The 16,544-nt window shown below is 47.6% G+C and overlaps 1 protein-coding gene across 1 annotated transcript in view; it reads left to right on the forward strand.

Moving 5' to 3' along the window:
* Nucleotides 1-4,856: 4,856 nt before the first annotated feature.
* LOC309679424 (discoidin domain-containing receptor 2-like) overlaps nt 4,857-16,544 on the forward strand; it is a 46,253-nt gene continuing 34,565 nt past the window's right edge. Inside the window, exon 1 of the mRNA XM_082492734.1 lies at nt 4,857-4,942. The gene's annotated coding sequence lies outside the window, so the exon portion shown is untranslated. The remainder of the gene's footprint in view (nt 4,943-16,544) is intronic.

A 16,544-nucleotide genomic window follows, 5' to 3' on the forward strand; every position in this document is an offset into this window, starting at 1 on the left:
ACAAGATGGGGCAAATGGGAGGCTGCTGCTGTTTGGATCTTTCCTGGTAGTATTAAAGCTGTGAGTGAGATTTTGGGGGCTGGGGAGGAGTTGTTTTTCCTCTGTTGCAATCTTGCCAGCCATTCGGGTCCCTGGGTGAGGGAGCCGTGGTGGCAAAGTGGTGTTGAGGCCTCCTCTGCTCCTGTGTCCCAGGGGGACAGGGCTTTGCTGAGCAGCTGCCTGTGCACCCAGAAACAAGCAGCTTGGCTGAGCTGCAGAACTTTATCTGTTGGTGGCACGAGGCTGTATCTATCCCATGGCTGGAGCAGAGGTTGTGCTTGTTTTAGTGATTTAGGAAGTCACTGAGGGGCAAAGGAGACACTGTGCTGCTGTGATGTTTGCTCTCTTGAGGACTCTTGTCATCTCTCTTCAGATCAGGAGAGGCTTCCTAGGCATGGGGTGGGAGGTGTGTAGTGGAGTGTGAGGGCTCCCCTTGCACCCCATTGTCTCTTACGCTGTTTGGGGAGGGTCTGTCTCACAACAGGTGCGTGACATATGTCACTGCATGCCTTACTGTATTGTCTGAGCAGTCCTCCAGTACAGCTCCAGTCAGTACCTTGTATGTAAGGGTCAGTATTTCTTGGAGGATGTCAAACGTGCATCCCAAACTTGCTCTCCCTGCCGTGCCAAGCTCTGCCCTGCTTCTCTCTTTTCTCAGGTTTATGGTTGGAAGTGGATTTCTTTGCAGTGGAAGGATGATACAAGCAGAGCTAGGCTGGGCAGATGTTTCAGCTGGGGTAGGGTGGGAGCGAACATGCTCTCACACTACGGGTAAGGACAGAAGTGGGCTGTAGGGTGTAAACAGAGCACTTTTACAGCAGGCTTCTGTGTTGTATCAAAAGTTCCTGGAAAGGTGAAGGCGGGATCTGGCTTTCACAGCCTCTCACTGAAGGAGTAAAAGACCTGGAATGTGTACAGGTCCAGCCTCCTCAGTGGGCCTGTCCCATGCGCTTCAACTCCTTTGTCTGCTTAGCTGCAGACTGCTCAGGTGAGGTCCTGGTCCTGTCTGAGGCATTGGTGCTTACTGGGGTCACTGGGCCCTGCTGTGGCCTTGTTGGATAAAGGCATGTAGAGGTCCTGCCATAGCTGGGCTAGGTGGGTGACTGGAAGGCAAGGAGGATAAGGACCATGGAGCAAAGCTGCTGTAGAAGGATGGTGGTCTGGCAGTATCGCTGGAGCAGCCTGTTGTGCTGTTTGCTGCAGGAGGAGCCTGTCAGATAAAGCTTTTAGCTGGTATTCTAATTAATGTTTTCTTTATTCTGACTTGGATATATATTCCTATGTCACTGTTCATAGCTGTGGCAGCTCTCTGGCCCCAAGTCCCAGGTCTGGTGCATGACATTCATTTCTACAATGTGATTATGTAGCTTTTCTGCAAGAAATTTGTGCTCAGGACAGAGGAGGGATCTGCTCTGATGATCAAGGCCATCAGTCTCTCTTTAGCTGTTTGTCTGGTTGTCTTCACCTCAAAATCAACATGCTCATCGGTGTTTTGTTCATTTATTTCTCCCAGTGCCACCAGATCACTCAGGGGGTCTGGGACAGCAAAAGGCAACTTCCTGACTCTAGTGAAAATGGTTCACCAGATCATCACCCACAAATTTCAAATTTCTGCTTTGCTGCTCAGCATAGCACACTATTTTTAAACACTGGAAGGAAAAAAACCCTGCTTTTAGGCCTGTTGAAACACTTTCAAGGCATTATTTTCTATTTTGTGAGACCACCATCTCTTCTTAAAATGCTTTTGAAATATTTCTGGGATTCATGGTACCATATAGATGCCTTAAAAACAGCATTGGGGTAAACAAGCTTTTTTATCTATATGGAATTTAATATCTGCTAATGGGTCTTCATCTGTTAATTGGACTGATCTTTTCCGAAGCCAAACACAATCTATTGGAGAAACTATAAAAATGCTGGCCCTGGCCTGAGCTGGTTCTGCTCCCTCACTGTTTGGAAACCTGCTCACGCTGCAGAAAGCTGTTCTATGCAAAACCAAAACAGGGTCTGTTGATGTTATTTCTAGTCCTTTGAGAAGATGACTTACTGGTCACATGTGCTGCTATGAGGTCATTAGGAAGTCTCTCAAATACACAATTTGAGAACCGATGATGCGATTGCAGAACTATGCTCCCTCTGCGATGCGAGATGCAAAACTCTCTGAAGTACTTTAGTTTGTAATAGCTCTGAGTGGGATATGTTATTGTGCATATTTGGGCTCATTCCAGTGAAAAAAGGACTGTTTTCTTCTTTGCTTTATCCCTAGATTGATTAGTGAATGTATACCACGGGATCAAGTTACATTTCAGAGGGCATCCAGCAGAGACCCTGTTTCTGTGTTGAAACGCTGAAGGCAACAGTGAGTCTAACTGCAAGATCAGCAGTTTTCTAGCAGAGCTTTGTGCCTCCACAGCACAGTCCTTCCCCAAGAAAAGGAGCTCCTCAAATATGTTTGCGAGTTGGGCTGTTGCTCTTCCCGGTGCTGCAGGGGAACGGGGAGCTTTCTCTAGACCCTTGGTGTTGCTTCTGTGATGTGCGTCTGCTTTGATGCTTTTATTGACGTCCCCTCTGGACTCCCTGTTCCTGCATGTCCAGAGGTACTTTTTGCCATAAACTGCCCTGTGTCCTCCAGAGGGAATTGTTTTGGTCCCAGCTTACCCCAGGGGCCTGTATCCAACTTGGTCCTGGTGCACCATTACGTCAGCAGGGCAGGCATCATTATTTTGGCAGGAGAGTGCCTTGAATGTGTGTTACCCGAATCGGTAACACCCTCTTGGAGCGGGGCTTCCCAAGCAGGAAGGAGTTTCATGTCCTTCCACCCCTGCTGAACTGTTGGTTATGTGTTTCTGTCTGGAACCGTGTATGAGCCTTAGGGATTGTCCCATCCCTCTGAGCTGCTGAACACACTTAGGCATGGAAAAATTACCCAAGGGGGGGGGAGGGGGGAGTAAACAGTTTTCTGTACTTGGTACAGAGGTGGGTTGTGTAGCTGAGGTGGGGTAAGGAGGCAGGGAGGAAGATGGGAGGAAGGTGGCATGTGGCTGCATATGTGACCATGTCGTATAGCTCACAGCTGTATTTTCCAGTTGGGGCTTAGAGTGGGCACAGTGTAGTTCATGTCTGCTTCCTTTTTTTCTTTTGAATACCCCAAAATACCTGCTGCTTCTGTTGATGCTTTGCTGCGATACCTGCTTGAGGCCTGGTGTAGCATATGGGAGTCTTTGAAGAATGGGCTGAGTTGCTGCCATCCCTGCTTCTCAGCCTCCTGCTGTAGAGTCCCCGTGAGTGTCACTCCTGCACAACACCAGCATCCACTTCCCACCCCAGCACTGCTGTCACAGCCCTGCACTGCTGGCCCCAGGAAGACGCTTACCTCTGCCAGGGTGTCTGAACGGGACATGGCAGCATGGCCCTTGCCGAGCAGCTTCCTTGCAGGAGTCAGGCCGGCACCTGCATTTCCCAATGGGCAAGTCAGCAAAGTACTTCTGCTTTTCAGTCTCCTTCTGCTGTTGCGTTCCTTGCTGATGGTCACCTAACTGGGGCTTTATACTGGTGACCCCAGGTGATATTCCCCTCAGATCCCAGTGGTCTTGCCACCCAGGTGAGTGTGGCCCCAGCCTGCTGCAGGCTGCCACGCTCCAGGGCGCTGCAGCAGTGGCTTTGCAGCAGAGCCTGGCTGTGGGCAGGGTGGCAGGCGGTGCTGGAGGTGGAAGGGCTTTGCAGAGCCATGCAGCCAAAGAGAAGTTTTGCAGCCCCATGGCTGTGCCCTGTGGTGGTGCCTTACCAGCACGCATGGGTGATCTCCTCAGGATGCCCACGGCCTGCTGGCCCCTGTAGCCATGTCAGTGCCTCCTGTGGCTCCATCTGCTGCGGTCCTGTGTGTCCTGCCACCATGGAGCTTTAGCAATGTCACCTGCCTGTGAGGTGCCCACTGTCACCCTTTGTAACTATCTCCCCCCAGGTGCCACATTCTGCTATTGAGTTTTGTATTTTCTCTCGATTTCTGTATTTTTAAGTGAAAAGGAAATGAATGTGATGTTGCGCAGCTGTCTGACGGCTGCATTGGTGAATCTTCACTCCTGTGGGACCCCAACATGAGGAAAGCAATAGGGGTGAGCTGCTGTGATGAACGTGCATTGAGCCCTGTGGTCACTGCTGGGCTCTTCCTCTTCCAGGAAAAGCAAAAAGCAAAAGTCCAAATGCCTGGGAAGTGCCCTCAGTCTGCTTTTTGGTTGCAATAACCCTGTGGACTGGACTTGCTTAATAAATTACTAGTTCTGTCTTTGCTTTTTACCTTTCCCCCATGGATGAGACAGGCGGGTGAAGAATGAGTGTGAGCAGCACGGCGTGGCGATGCCCTTGCTGGGATTTTTCTTGTGAGCGCAGGCAGCTGTGTTAAACAAGAAGGTGGAAGCTAGCCCTGCGGAGCCGTGCCGGGGCCTGGCTTGCCCCTGGGACTACACGGGCTCTGCTTCCTGAGCAGGAGAGCTGCTTTATGTTGTGGTTTTACTAAATGAATTCAAAGCTTGGCCTTCCTCCAGGCGAAGTCTGGGCCAAATGCCAATGGAGCAGCCCCTGGGGAGAGCACTGGAGCAAGGAGGGGCCAACAGCAGGGAAGAGAGGAGGAATCCAAGAAGGCAGACTTGCCTAGAAAACAGCTCTGTTTCCATCTGCTCGGTCAGGAGTTGCTATAGGAACTGGGATGATAGAGGCAGGGCCATCTCCTGGGCCTGTCTGTGTGTGCGGAGGGAGGGAGGAGGGAGGAGTTACTCAAGTTTGAACATATCATGTGTGCTGGTGGAAAGTTGCAAGGAATGTTGAAACTACAGCCTGGCTCAACTTATGGAGTTCACAAGAGACATGGCAGTTGTTCTCTGTGCTCAGCAGGCCCCAGACAAGGCAGGTAGGGTCCTTCCAGCTTAACTTGGCTCTCAGCTTGCTATCAGTGCTCTCCTGTGTGTGTTTCTGTCGTTGGCTAAAGCACAAATGTGTTTGGAGACTTCCTGGAAATGGAGGGGGTTTGTAGAGGTGGCAGCGCTGGGAGGTGAAGGCTTTCCTTCCTGGGCTGGCAGGGAGGCGGTGGCTCTTTGCGCCCTGTTTTTCTTCCCATGGGGTTTACAGATCACGGGTGTTCCCACAGCATTGCATGCCCGGGGCCCTCTGGGACCCATGGGGTCTTTTGTTGGGTAGAAATGTGAAGCTGGATGATGTTCTCCCAGGCAAAAGTGGTTTCAGGGGCTGTGGTTCTCTGGGGAAAACCCATGGTGTTTGAGCTCTCAGACATGCTTGCCTGAAATGTTTCAGGGCTAGGGCTGAGTCAGATACACAGAAAGGGGACTGGCAGCAAGTTGCTTGTGGGCAGCGGGTAAGTGGGGGGGACATGGTCCAGTCCTCTGAGCCCCAGCAGATCCTGCCCCGCATGAGTTTTGTGGCTGCACGTCGCCTGCATTTGCTCATCTCTTTTCCCAAGGAGATGCCGACCTCCCCGGCCCCTCCTGATGCACCTACTGCAATTTTTGTCACTGTCAAACTTTCTCAGACTCACGTTTTAGCCTAAAACACAGGAGTATGACTATGCAGGAAGCTGCTTCTGAGAATCTTTGTTGTTAGGGTTAACCATGGGGCTCTCCAGGAGCAGCCCTTCCAAATAAAATCTGATTATTTCCCCAGTAAACCCATTTTTTCAGGTGCTGAGAACTTTCCAAAATAGCCGTGTTTCCACCAAAGCCTTCCAGGGTTGCTCACTGCTCCGCAGGTATTTATTTAATAGATTTGGCTGAAATTTCATCGCCCCTTTTTGTGTCACAGAAGGATAATTGCTGCTAAAAAAAAAAAAAAAAGTAGGTAGTGTTGTTTCTTTTTTTGAGAAACTGCACAATAAGCCGCCGAAAACTGAAACGTGATCTCTATACACAGAGGCGAAGCTTGCCAAACTGGATTAGATCACAGCCCACCTACTCAAGCACCCATCTTATCTCAGACTGCGGCTGCTTGGCATGTTGCACATGAAAGCCCAAGAGCTTGAATGCAGACAAATGTGGAATAACCTGCCTCTGTAGGAGATAGCTTTCTGGTCACATTAATTACTGGTTTGCTTATGCCTGGCTGGATGAAAATTTATATCCAGTGTACTCTTTCTTTTGCACTGGTAATGGAATCGCAGATGTTCTTATTATGTAGATCCACTTCCAATATTTTATTGAATTACTCCCACATTGCTCTGTGGCAATATGTCCCAGAGGCTTAATGCGCATGGTATGCGGTGGAATTTCATTTCCTCAGTTTTAATTTGTTGTTTTTTAATTTCAGTTCATTTTCAATATGGAAAAGAGGTAAATGGGGTCCTTTTTTTGGTCCGGGGGTCATTATTTTACATATTTCTTTTTTTCCCCCCTCATCTCTGTTTCTCTCCTCTTTGCCTCAAACAATGCCAGGATTTTCCTGCAGCTACCTGCCTTCTGTGTAATTGCTACATCTTGTTACTTGTCTGTGGGCTCCTGTTTTCTGGTCTGTCTTGAGAAAATTTGATCAGGATCGGCCATTCTGGCTTTCCATAGCTGTGAAATGCTGCTAGAGCTTTTTCAGTGTTCTTGTCTTTTCCTTTGTAAGCAAAACATTTGGTTTGATTGCTTGAAATACATTGTGGTAAGCAAAGATCTTCTCTGAACTATCTGTAGTCATGCCAGGTATTCTGCTGGAACATTTAGTTAATAGAAATTTCATCTCTGTACATGAGAAGTTAAATTTTATCATCTAGAGTTGTACTAGTAAATAGTAAACCCAGCAGAACATGGCTGGACCTGCCTGGAAATCCTTACTGGAGGCTTCAGGCTTGATGCAGCAATTTCAGCTTATCAGGAAGTCTTGCCACTCACTGCTCCCATCTTTGCCAGGCACTCCATAAATTAAACTTTGTGTAGTAAACCAAGTTTGCTCAAGCAGAATGTAACAGCTGTATGTACCCAGACTTAGCTTTCTTGGTTAGGTGCACCGATGTCATTCTGTTCAGCCTCTGAAGATGTGGTACCCACTGAGGACACAACCTGCTGTATCCCCTCGGGTTCAGGCCAGTGCTGTGGGAGGGCAGCAACACTTTCTGCTTGCTGCATTTTGGTATTTGGAGTTATTTCAATCTGTGGAATGCAGTAAGTGCTGATAATTTTTGTTTCTTTCTGATATTGGAAAAGCTTCTTCAAGTTTGCTGTCTCTTTGGAGGTGTGTGGTGTGACTTTTCACATTTATAAACATTTTTTTGGTAAGACTACAGGAGAGCCAGTAGTCTGGAGCGAAGGGCAAGGTCTGTGTGCCAGTGACAGGTGTACTGAATTTTTGTTTTATGAACACGAAGAGGCATTTTACAAAACTCATGAAACATCACTTTTGGTAGTATCAGCATTTCTTTGCTGGTTTGGTGGAAACTAGATGGCCAGCTACATTAATAGATGTTCCAAAATAGAGTTTCTGGTTTGATTTTCATTGAACCATCTCTTAGAATTTGGCTTCCACCATTGCAAAAACCAGCAGCTTCTCAGCTCGGTGCTGGGTTATAGGTGACTGTTTGCTTCTCTTCTGGTTTTGCACAGTCTGCCCCAGTAATCATGTTGTATCTTTTAAAAAGAGTCCACTAGGAGCAATTTGGGGGGGGGGGGGGGGGGGGGGGGGGGAGTTGTAGATAAGTAGCTGTTATTGTAAAGTAGGTATTTTGAAACATAGGCAATTAATAAGGAAAGCTAAAGATAACTGAAATAGCATAGCAAATACATCTCAGGGCAGTGAGAAATATTTTAATATCTGCATAACAAAATAAATTTCATCAATGGTGTTTATATTGTTGGGAAAGGTTAAAAGAACCAACTGATTGCTAATAACAATACTGAGAAGTAAAACATTTCCTGTGTTTGGGGAGAAGCTGGATGATGTACTCTCCTTTAAGAGGATATCGAAATACCTTCCATTGCACTGGTAATGAGGGAGGGTGTTAAACATGAGATAACATTTTTAAGTCTTTGAAACTTGAGCAAGATTGGAACCTGTTTGTTTAAAACAAATTGGCGAAGCAGATTTCTGAATCCTGGCTGCTGATGTGTAATAAATCTGGGAAGACCGAAGGAGTTCCAGAAGTTTGGGAAAACATAAGTGTTGTAGCAGTGTTTTAAAATAAAGTAGGAGCAGGTAACTGACAGGCAGTTGAGACTAACTCCATCCAGAGCAAGATCTGGGGAAGCTGGTGCATTTGTAAATCAATGTCAAATTAAAGAAAGAACGTGTCCAGTGATCCATGTGCTCTGATGGAAAGCAGATCACGTCCGAAAAGCCTTCAGATTGTGGTTTTTAATGAGATTCCTGTACCAGTTGCCAAAAGTAACTGCATTGACATCATATACCTGGATCCTGACTAAGTTCTCTGCTGTTGACCAAACACTGCTGCTCCCGAGAGGTAGAAGAGGCTCTGCTTTGGGAGCAGGAGTGTGTTGGGTCCCCAGGGCAGCTCCTGGGCAGAGCGGTGAAGGCAGGTCCCCCTTGCCCTGGGCAGGGTCTGATCTCTGGCATATTCTTTGTGCTCTACTTGGGTGCCTCACTGGTACCTGGTGGGCTCTGAGCTGAGAAACACCTTCCTGAGCAGTTTTGGTGGTATCTGGTCTTTATTTGCTGTTAGTGTAACCAATCCCTGCTCTCTCACTGTGTGAAGGTGGCATATCTCCGTTTCCATTTTGCTGATCCGTACTGTGTTGAATAAGTTGATTTAGAAAGTGCCACCTGATACTTCTTAAAAATAGTTACCAGTGGGAATGTGATCCATGCGGTCCCTAAACAGAGGGCCATGGAGTAGTGCTCCAGCCATGCTCTGGTGTCAGTACAGGACAAACTCAGTTATTCCTTAGGTTGCCCGTGAAGAAGCCAGTGGGAGTCATAGCAAAATCCAGCTAGAGCTGTCCTACTGTCTGGATGGAGCCTCAATCTCATTAGTGCTGACTTGAGAGAAAATATTAAGTAACTGAAATTTGGCATCATTGGAGGAGGCTGATGGAGCCAGGGTGGTTTTGCTGGGACAAGAGAAGGCTTTGGGATAACTAAGAGCGGATTGTCAAGACAGAAACAGGCTCTTTACTGAGGTGTGTGGCAGGAGGGTTGATGGTGATCATTGACTGAAAATAACAGGAGGGTCTGTTTTGGCATAAGGAGGGGTGAAGTTTTCCCTGGGTGGACAGTCAAGCAGTAGAAGAGATTGCCCAAAGAGGTGGGGGAGCCTCTGTCCTTGGAGCTTTTTAAGACCCAGCTGGACAAAGTCCTGTGCAGGCCGCTCTGAAATTGGTGCTAACCCTACTTTAAGCAGGAGGTGGGATTAGATGCTCTCCTGAGGACCTCCTCCAGCCCAAATAATTCTGCGTCTCGGTAACCTGATCTCCTTCTGAATGCAAGTTTGAGTACAGTTAAGTAAAAGGTTATGGTGGAGCCCCTTGAGAATGGGGAGGGAGGAAGGTGGTTTAGATGGAGTGCTCTTAATACTCCATCTGTCATCTCTGTGGTTAACATGTCATATATATGGTTGCTATGTGAGACTCTCGCAGTGGAAGATTGTAGGTCTTCAGAGGACTATTGCTAACTTGTAGTTATGTTTTAAGGATAGTTTAAAAAAAAAAGTAAGCAACCTCCTCAAAAAAAAAAAAAAAAAGCTGGAGAGAGATACCGGTGTAAGGACTCGGGTGAAAATGTCAGTGTGCCAGATGCTCTCTGGTGCCATTCTGCATGGGAAGGAAGCTCTGGTGAAGGGACAGTGACCACTGCTGCTTTTGGGCAAGGAGAAAGGAGGTTATTGGAACTTTTCATTTGTGGCACATCTTCTATTCTCCTGCCAGTTCTGTCATACAGAAACAGTGGGACTGGAGCCTGGAGGCTGCCCCTCAGTTGAGGGAACGTGTATTTTGGAGTGCACAAGGCGCTCCCTGCCCCTGCTGCTGCATTTACAGATCCCGGGGATGGTGTTTGTTCACGTCCCCTGTGGAGTCGCAGCATGCCTGGCAGCGCTGCCTGGGCTGTGGGAAGTACCTCCAGGTTCCTCAGTTGAGATAAGCAGGGAGTGCCCTCACCCTGGGGTGGGTGGGGAAGGGTAGCTGTGTTTTTGGACTGTTGAGCTAAGAACCACCCCTTGTTAGTATAAGGAATTGCATTTCCTTATCTTTGGCTTGGCCTTTCTAATGGTTTCTAATTTTGGCCTTGTTACTTTGATGGATTAAATTACATTTGTTCGTTTATCTATAAATCTGGTTGTGTGACAAAAGTGCTCTGTTCAGTGTCACAAACCAAGGATACCCCATTCCTGTGGGACTGGCCAACAGGCAATAGGGAAAATGTTGGAGGATTTGTGGGTCTCCAACTCCTTTGCAAAAACACCTGCAGCTCTCTCTGGGCTGTAGGTAAGGCACGCATTTCTTCATGCTTGGGTCCATGGGCTGAACGTTCTCCCAGTGTTAAATGGCTGTGTCATGGGTGACTGGAATGCTGTTTTTTTCCTAAAATCGAGCAAGAGTGAGGTGGCTCATGGAAAATGAAGTTCAAACCTGCCTCAGCAGTTCTGTCACCCACCCCTCAAGAGGGTGACCACAAAGTATACCCGGACCTTGATGTTCCTATTCTGCCACTGCCTCAGACCCAGATGTGTGGTGCCGCTTCCACACATTGTGGTTCCTTTCCTAGGCCCATGTGCTGTTTTTGTCTCTTGTGGTGACAGGTCTCCTAATGACACCTCAAATATCATGCTGGAGCCTATTCCTGTCTCACTTTTCCCATTGCTGTATCTTAGTTCTCACATACATCTTGATTAACCCAATCCTTTCACCTAACATCTGGTTGCTTATTTGTCCAGCCTTGTTGCTGCTCTGGATATCACCTTGTGGGGTCACTGTTCCTGCCTCATGTCCCCAACCACATTCTTAACATTGCCATGGGGTTTTGTTCTTTCTGACCATCTCTGGTGGTGCCTCTATCCAGGATCTCCTGTTGCAACCTCACGCTTCATGCTAGGATCTTGCTGGGCCTGCCCAGCTCTCCTGTTACTGTCCAGCATGTTGATTTTTGGCGTCACTGTTTGCACTTGGTTTGTCCAGGTGCCATGCAGAGACCTCTCTGCATGCTGCCTGGTTGGTTGAATCTAGGGATGACCAGAGAGACCATGCTCTGAGTTCACCTAAAGAAAAACTTGTTGCTGCCTTCTCGCAGGGCTCCTGCACATGTGGTATGGCTGTCCCGGTACTGGCCCCTTCCATTCACCCTCCAGCACCTCTGCTGGAGTGGGTGGCCGTCTTCTCAGGCCAGCAGCCTTGCTCTGCTTTTTCCAATCTTAGGGCAGTTGGTTTCATTAGGAGAGACTGCCTTTCCTTAAGAGATGAGTTGCAAAGGGAGACTCTTTGTTAATGGTAAATAGGAATGTATAGGGAGGAATTGACTGGGTCTTAAAAGCCCTCTTAAATTATCTTAATTATCTTATTTAATTATCTTAATTGATACCAGCAGCAAGAAGTATTTGAATTGTAAAATAAGCAAAACATTTTAAGAAGTGATCACAATCCTTTCTGCTAAGCGTTTTCATCAACAAATTCTGTTTGGTCCAAACTGGAGCTGCATGCGTTATAAGTGTGTACTCCAGAGGAACACTGCTGGGTTTGGGGTATCTCAGATTAATTCTGAGGCAAAGGGAAATGTTCCACCATCATTCTGGAGCCAGAAAAAATGGAAATCACACTTTCCAGCCTCTATTTCTTCAGGATTCAGATATTGTCCCAATTAGTAGCATTGCTGTTTCCTCCTTGAATTCTTTTAGGAATGCTAGGAGATACCGTCCAGTCCTCCTGACTGTTCCTGAACCTCTTCTGAGGATACTTTGATTTAGGATAGATCCTCTTGTAATATATACAGAGTGCATCGTACACACAGCTATGAGTCTTGATCGTGGCCGTGGCGTTTCTTGGCGCAGTCCTGTGCATCTGTAATGGGATTCCTGCAGCAAACGCTAAGGTCCCGCTCCGAGGTAATGATCTGTGAAGGAACCAGTTAAAACAAATGCCCATTTCAGTTGGGATCTAGAGAGGCTTGCAAACACGCCAGACCTCCATAATGGATCTCTGGAGGGAGGACAGTACCTGGAGGAGCTCCAAGTCCCACCTTCTTAGTGCACATCACTAAAGAATAGCTCCCTCCTGTGCCCACTGTGCTTTTGCTGTAGGCGCCCCGCGCTGCGCTGGGGACAGCGCTGGGTCACAGCGAGTTGTTTCTCCGCAGAGAGATGGATTGGCTTTTTAGACGTGGTATCTGCTGGGTATATTGGGAAAAACTGCCCTTTTTTGCATTTCTTAGTGACTTTTTCAGCAAGTAATTTTTTTTTTCCACTCTCACAATGATTGTAACAGGATTTTATTCTCCTGCAGCCAGCTGTTAGCAATTAGCAACTTGATCCATTCAGTCCCGAGAACAGAGTTTAACACTTTCTTGTCTCTGTGAGGATGTTGCTAATCCTGTTTTTGCTGGTTTAGGGCTTGTGCTGTAGTTTTGGCGCTTTCTGTGTATGTGTGGGCAGGTCAGGAAGAAAGGCGTGAATACAGCAAGGGACTCTAATGTGGCTGAAAGCTGCAAAGAGAAGTATCAAGTAGACTACCCCAAACAAATCATTTCCAAGCAGCTTGTACAGAGGCCTGTATTTAGTAGTATATTTCAGTGTGTTCCAGCAGTGGGAAGTGTGCAGTTTGGGAATCCAATCTACTACTAGCTGAGATTCAGACTCAGCAGAAATCAACATTGGTAGTTCTTCAAACAGCGGTTTCCGGCAGTTCAAGCTCCTGAGTGGAGCTGAGGCTCCTCTAAATTAAGAGGCAGAGGTGAAAAACACTCTTGGTGACCTTGCTCAAGAGAACAACAGCTGCTGTGGAGCACTAGAAGATGAGGAATGACACTGTTTGCTCCCTGTGTGCAGCACCTCTCTTGGGACTCCCAAATATGTGCTTTGGTGGTCCAGGACCTGGAGCAAAGTGTGGTGGGAAGAGCAAACCCAACACAGCCTGAATGCAGCTGCTGGAGTCCCTGCGTAGGGCTGAACCGCTGGAAATAATTTGTCACTGCCACATAGGTGAGAATTTGTCTTGCCAAACTGTGGCCACCTGGGAATGATGAGGCTAGTCCAGGCCAGCCATTTAGGTTCCCTTTGTTGTCCGTGGAGATAAACACATCCCAAGAGGATTCATCCTGCTCATCTTGGATACTCTTTAGGCAAGGGCCAAATTCAAAGCCAGCGTTTGTAGGCACAGAGCTGCAGACAGGTGAGCTCTAGAGCTAGCTCTGAAGGTTTCCTTGTCTTTACCAGAGGCCAGACTGGTCTCTATGGCCACACCTTCCAGTTTTGGCTTGCAGTTCCTCCCGTGCCACACCATTTTTTGCTTGCCCTGCTGAGCTCTGTATGCCCATCAAGTCCTGAGAAGCCCTTGGTTCACAGGGTGCTGGCTGCAGCAGGGTGGGACAGAAAACTGTGTGTCCCGGCCCTTACCTGTCGTCGAGCGCTGGTTGCTGGCTCAGTGGCAGGAGCTGGTGGGGTGCTGGGGCATCTCTGGGTGACTTTCCTTGTCCCCACCCCATTCTCTCTTCCCTCCTGTTGCCTTTTACATTCTGATGGCTGTATTCAAGCGGTTCAGTGATGTGACTGGCTATGCGGCAATACAATAGGTGTGATTTAGAACATGACCTGAGCTTTGCATAAAGCAAATGGGCACTTAAGTTGTGGTGTTTGGTCTGTACCTGGTCGAATGAGATAATGTTGCTGTTTGTGTTACACATCACATTATGTTGCTGTGACACTTGTGGCCGTTGTCATGACATGCTCGCACGTTGTTTTGAGAGGATGACAAACAGCACAACTACTTTTTTTTTGTCAAAGAGCAAAATCCTTATGCTTAAGACTCAGCTCAGTACTTTTCGCTCGGGGCAGTAGCTGATCCAGGACAGGCTGTGAGCTCTGTGCTGGTGACAGAGGGTGGGTGCTCCTCCATCCCTGTGCTCTGCTGCAGGCATCTGCCTGTGTGCTCTTCATCCTCCCTTGCTGGGCTTTGGGTTCAAATGGGAAGCCAAAGCATTTGAATGCTCACAGTGATGTCGGGAGTTGCTCTCATATTTATTTTGGTTTGCTTCAACAGTGGGCTCTCGTCCTCACCTAGCAATGTACAGTTGCTGTTTCAGTGCTCTCTGGCCACCCTTTCCCTTACCCCTGGCCTAGTTAGAGGGAAATCCAAGGGTGTTTTTTGGTGGGAGCTAGCCTGTGCCTTTACAGATGCCTGATCCTCTCTGGGAGAGGTCACCTGGGAGATGTCTCCAAGCTGCAGTTCTCCTACCAGGATCTCCTCAGCAACTTGCTGCTCTGTTCAGTGGCTGGTCCAGCATGGGGACCCAGGGAAAGGATCTTCTACCCAGATAGCACAAGCAATCTGGGCAGACAACTGGGTTGTGGTCAGGGCACCCCATATACCATCAAACAGCTCTGCTGTGTTTCCCATCACCACCTTCAAGAACATGGTTAAAGTTAAAGCCTTAACGTTCATGACACTTTCCTTTCTCGTGCCCTGTGGGAGGGTGATCTCCTCTTGTGCCAAGCTCTTCATGGGTCCCTTTGTGAGTCCTGCTTTGGGAGCCTCGAGGGCACCCTAGCAAATCACTTGCATAGATTGACAGGTCTATCTTCAAACTCTGCTGCAAAAATGTCTCTACAAAATCTCTCTCTGCTCCATGGTACTTGCAGTCTGTCATGGGATGGTGGGAATTGGTGTGTTTGCATCTGAGATCGCCTCCCTCCATTTAAGGGGGGAAAGATGACCTTGGATGTGCATGCAGCTTGAGAGTGCTTGCTCAAAACCTTTTTTCTGATTGCCAGACCCTCCTGCTGAGATATGGGCTGTCTTTTCTCTCCAGTGCTTTGCTTTTGCACGCTCACCACCCACGATGCCACAAAATCACAGAACCTTGTGGTCACCCTTCTCCCAGCCCTGGTTGGGGTGCTCACGTGGAGCACAAGAGGTGGCTGAAGCAGGAGGGGGCTTGGCAATTATAAGGTCTTTTTTGGGCTTGCTTGTATTGTTGCATGGCTGGGCACAGCATCCACCAATCATTAATTTCCCCTCCTGCATGAGCATTTGGCTCTTTTCCCAAGAAGGCCCTTAGTTCTTTTTCAGGCTCAGAGCCATCTTTTCTGACGGATTCTAGCAGGGACAATGGCCAGTAGCAAATCCTTAGGAAAGAGAATAAAAACAGGGCAAGCCTCAGTGATTCTAACCCTGATTTAGCTTCTCGGTGTCTGGCAATCTGCGGCTGGGGGATTTCCTGAGCCAAAGGTTTTACACCACAGATTTTTTAAATCCGAAGGTATCTTTGTTGTGAATATATCCAATTGTTTTGGTATCCAGGGCAACTCATGGCTGTGACTTGTGTAGTTTAATTATGTTGGGTGGAAAAAACACAGCCTTTTGTTACAAAGCTCTGAGTTAATGGCATCTGACACTTGGTCGTTCTTATAAGTGTGTATGCACTGGCATAGTGATGGTCCCTTTTTTTTTGTCCTCTCTTCCTTTACTGGCAAATCCTAATATTCAATTTTGCCTTTTTACTACCACTCTGAGGATTCTTGAGCAAACACCCTCTGGTCCTGGCAACTTTTAATTTATTGATTCTGTTTTCTTTTTGCCTGACGCTTTAATATGAGACTGAGCCTCTAACCTGCCTTCAGTAAAGCTGTCTTCTAGGATGGGAACCTCCTGAGGCTCGCTGTAGGGAATGTGGGCACAGAGAATTCACATAACTGCCGATACGACCTTGTGTTCCTTTAGGTGTTATCATGGCTTTCCATTGAAATTGCCAGTGTTTAAGCCCTTTGCTATTTTCCTTGTTTCCAAACAGGAAATTAAGTGCTTGCATGTGTGAGTGCACATGTTCTTTTGGCAGCAATGTGGACATGTAGGGAGAGATTATTTTTGCCTTGTTTTAGAAGTTTATCTTAAGGTTGTGTGACAAGTTCCAGAGTGCCCACTTGGCTACTTGGAATAGGCAGCTGGTACAGATAGAGGTGTGCATTGGGTGGATAAGCCCCATTGGGGGAGCCTGGCTGGACTGTCCAGGTTCATTGTAGATGCAGCTTCGAGACTTGTTAATATAATAAGGAAAGTGAAGAATCGATGGGGGAGAGATTACTTTGCACTGGACTTGTTTAAGAGCAGTTAAGAGAGCATGTTTGCACAGTAGTCATGGCAGCTGAGCTCCTAAAGGCTGAATTGTATTAATAGCTTTAGAGATGGTATAGGTAGTCAGGCAATCATTAGTTCTTCTCTAAGCCTCTGATCAGGTGATGGGTCAGAGTAGGGCTGAGGTCAAGACACTCTCAAAGGCATGGGAGATTGTCCAACCCATCACGAGGCAATGACAACACAGCAGGTCTGCAGCACAGAGAAGTCCTGTCTTTGGAGGACTCTCATCTTCTCTCT

The sequence above is a fragment of the Vanellus vanellus genome, assembly GCF_965231255.1.
Source record: "Vanellus vanellus genome assembly, chromosome: 18".
NCBI classification, from domain to species: domain Eukaryota; kingdom Metazoa; phylum Chordata; class Aves; order Charadriiformes; family Charadriidae; genus Vanellus; species Vanellus vanellus.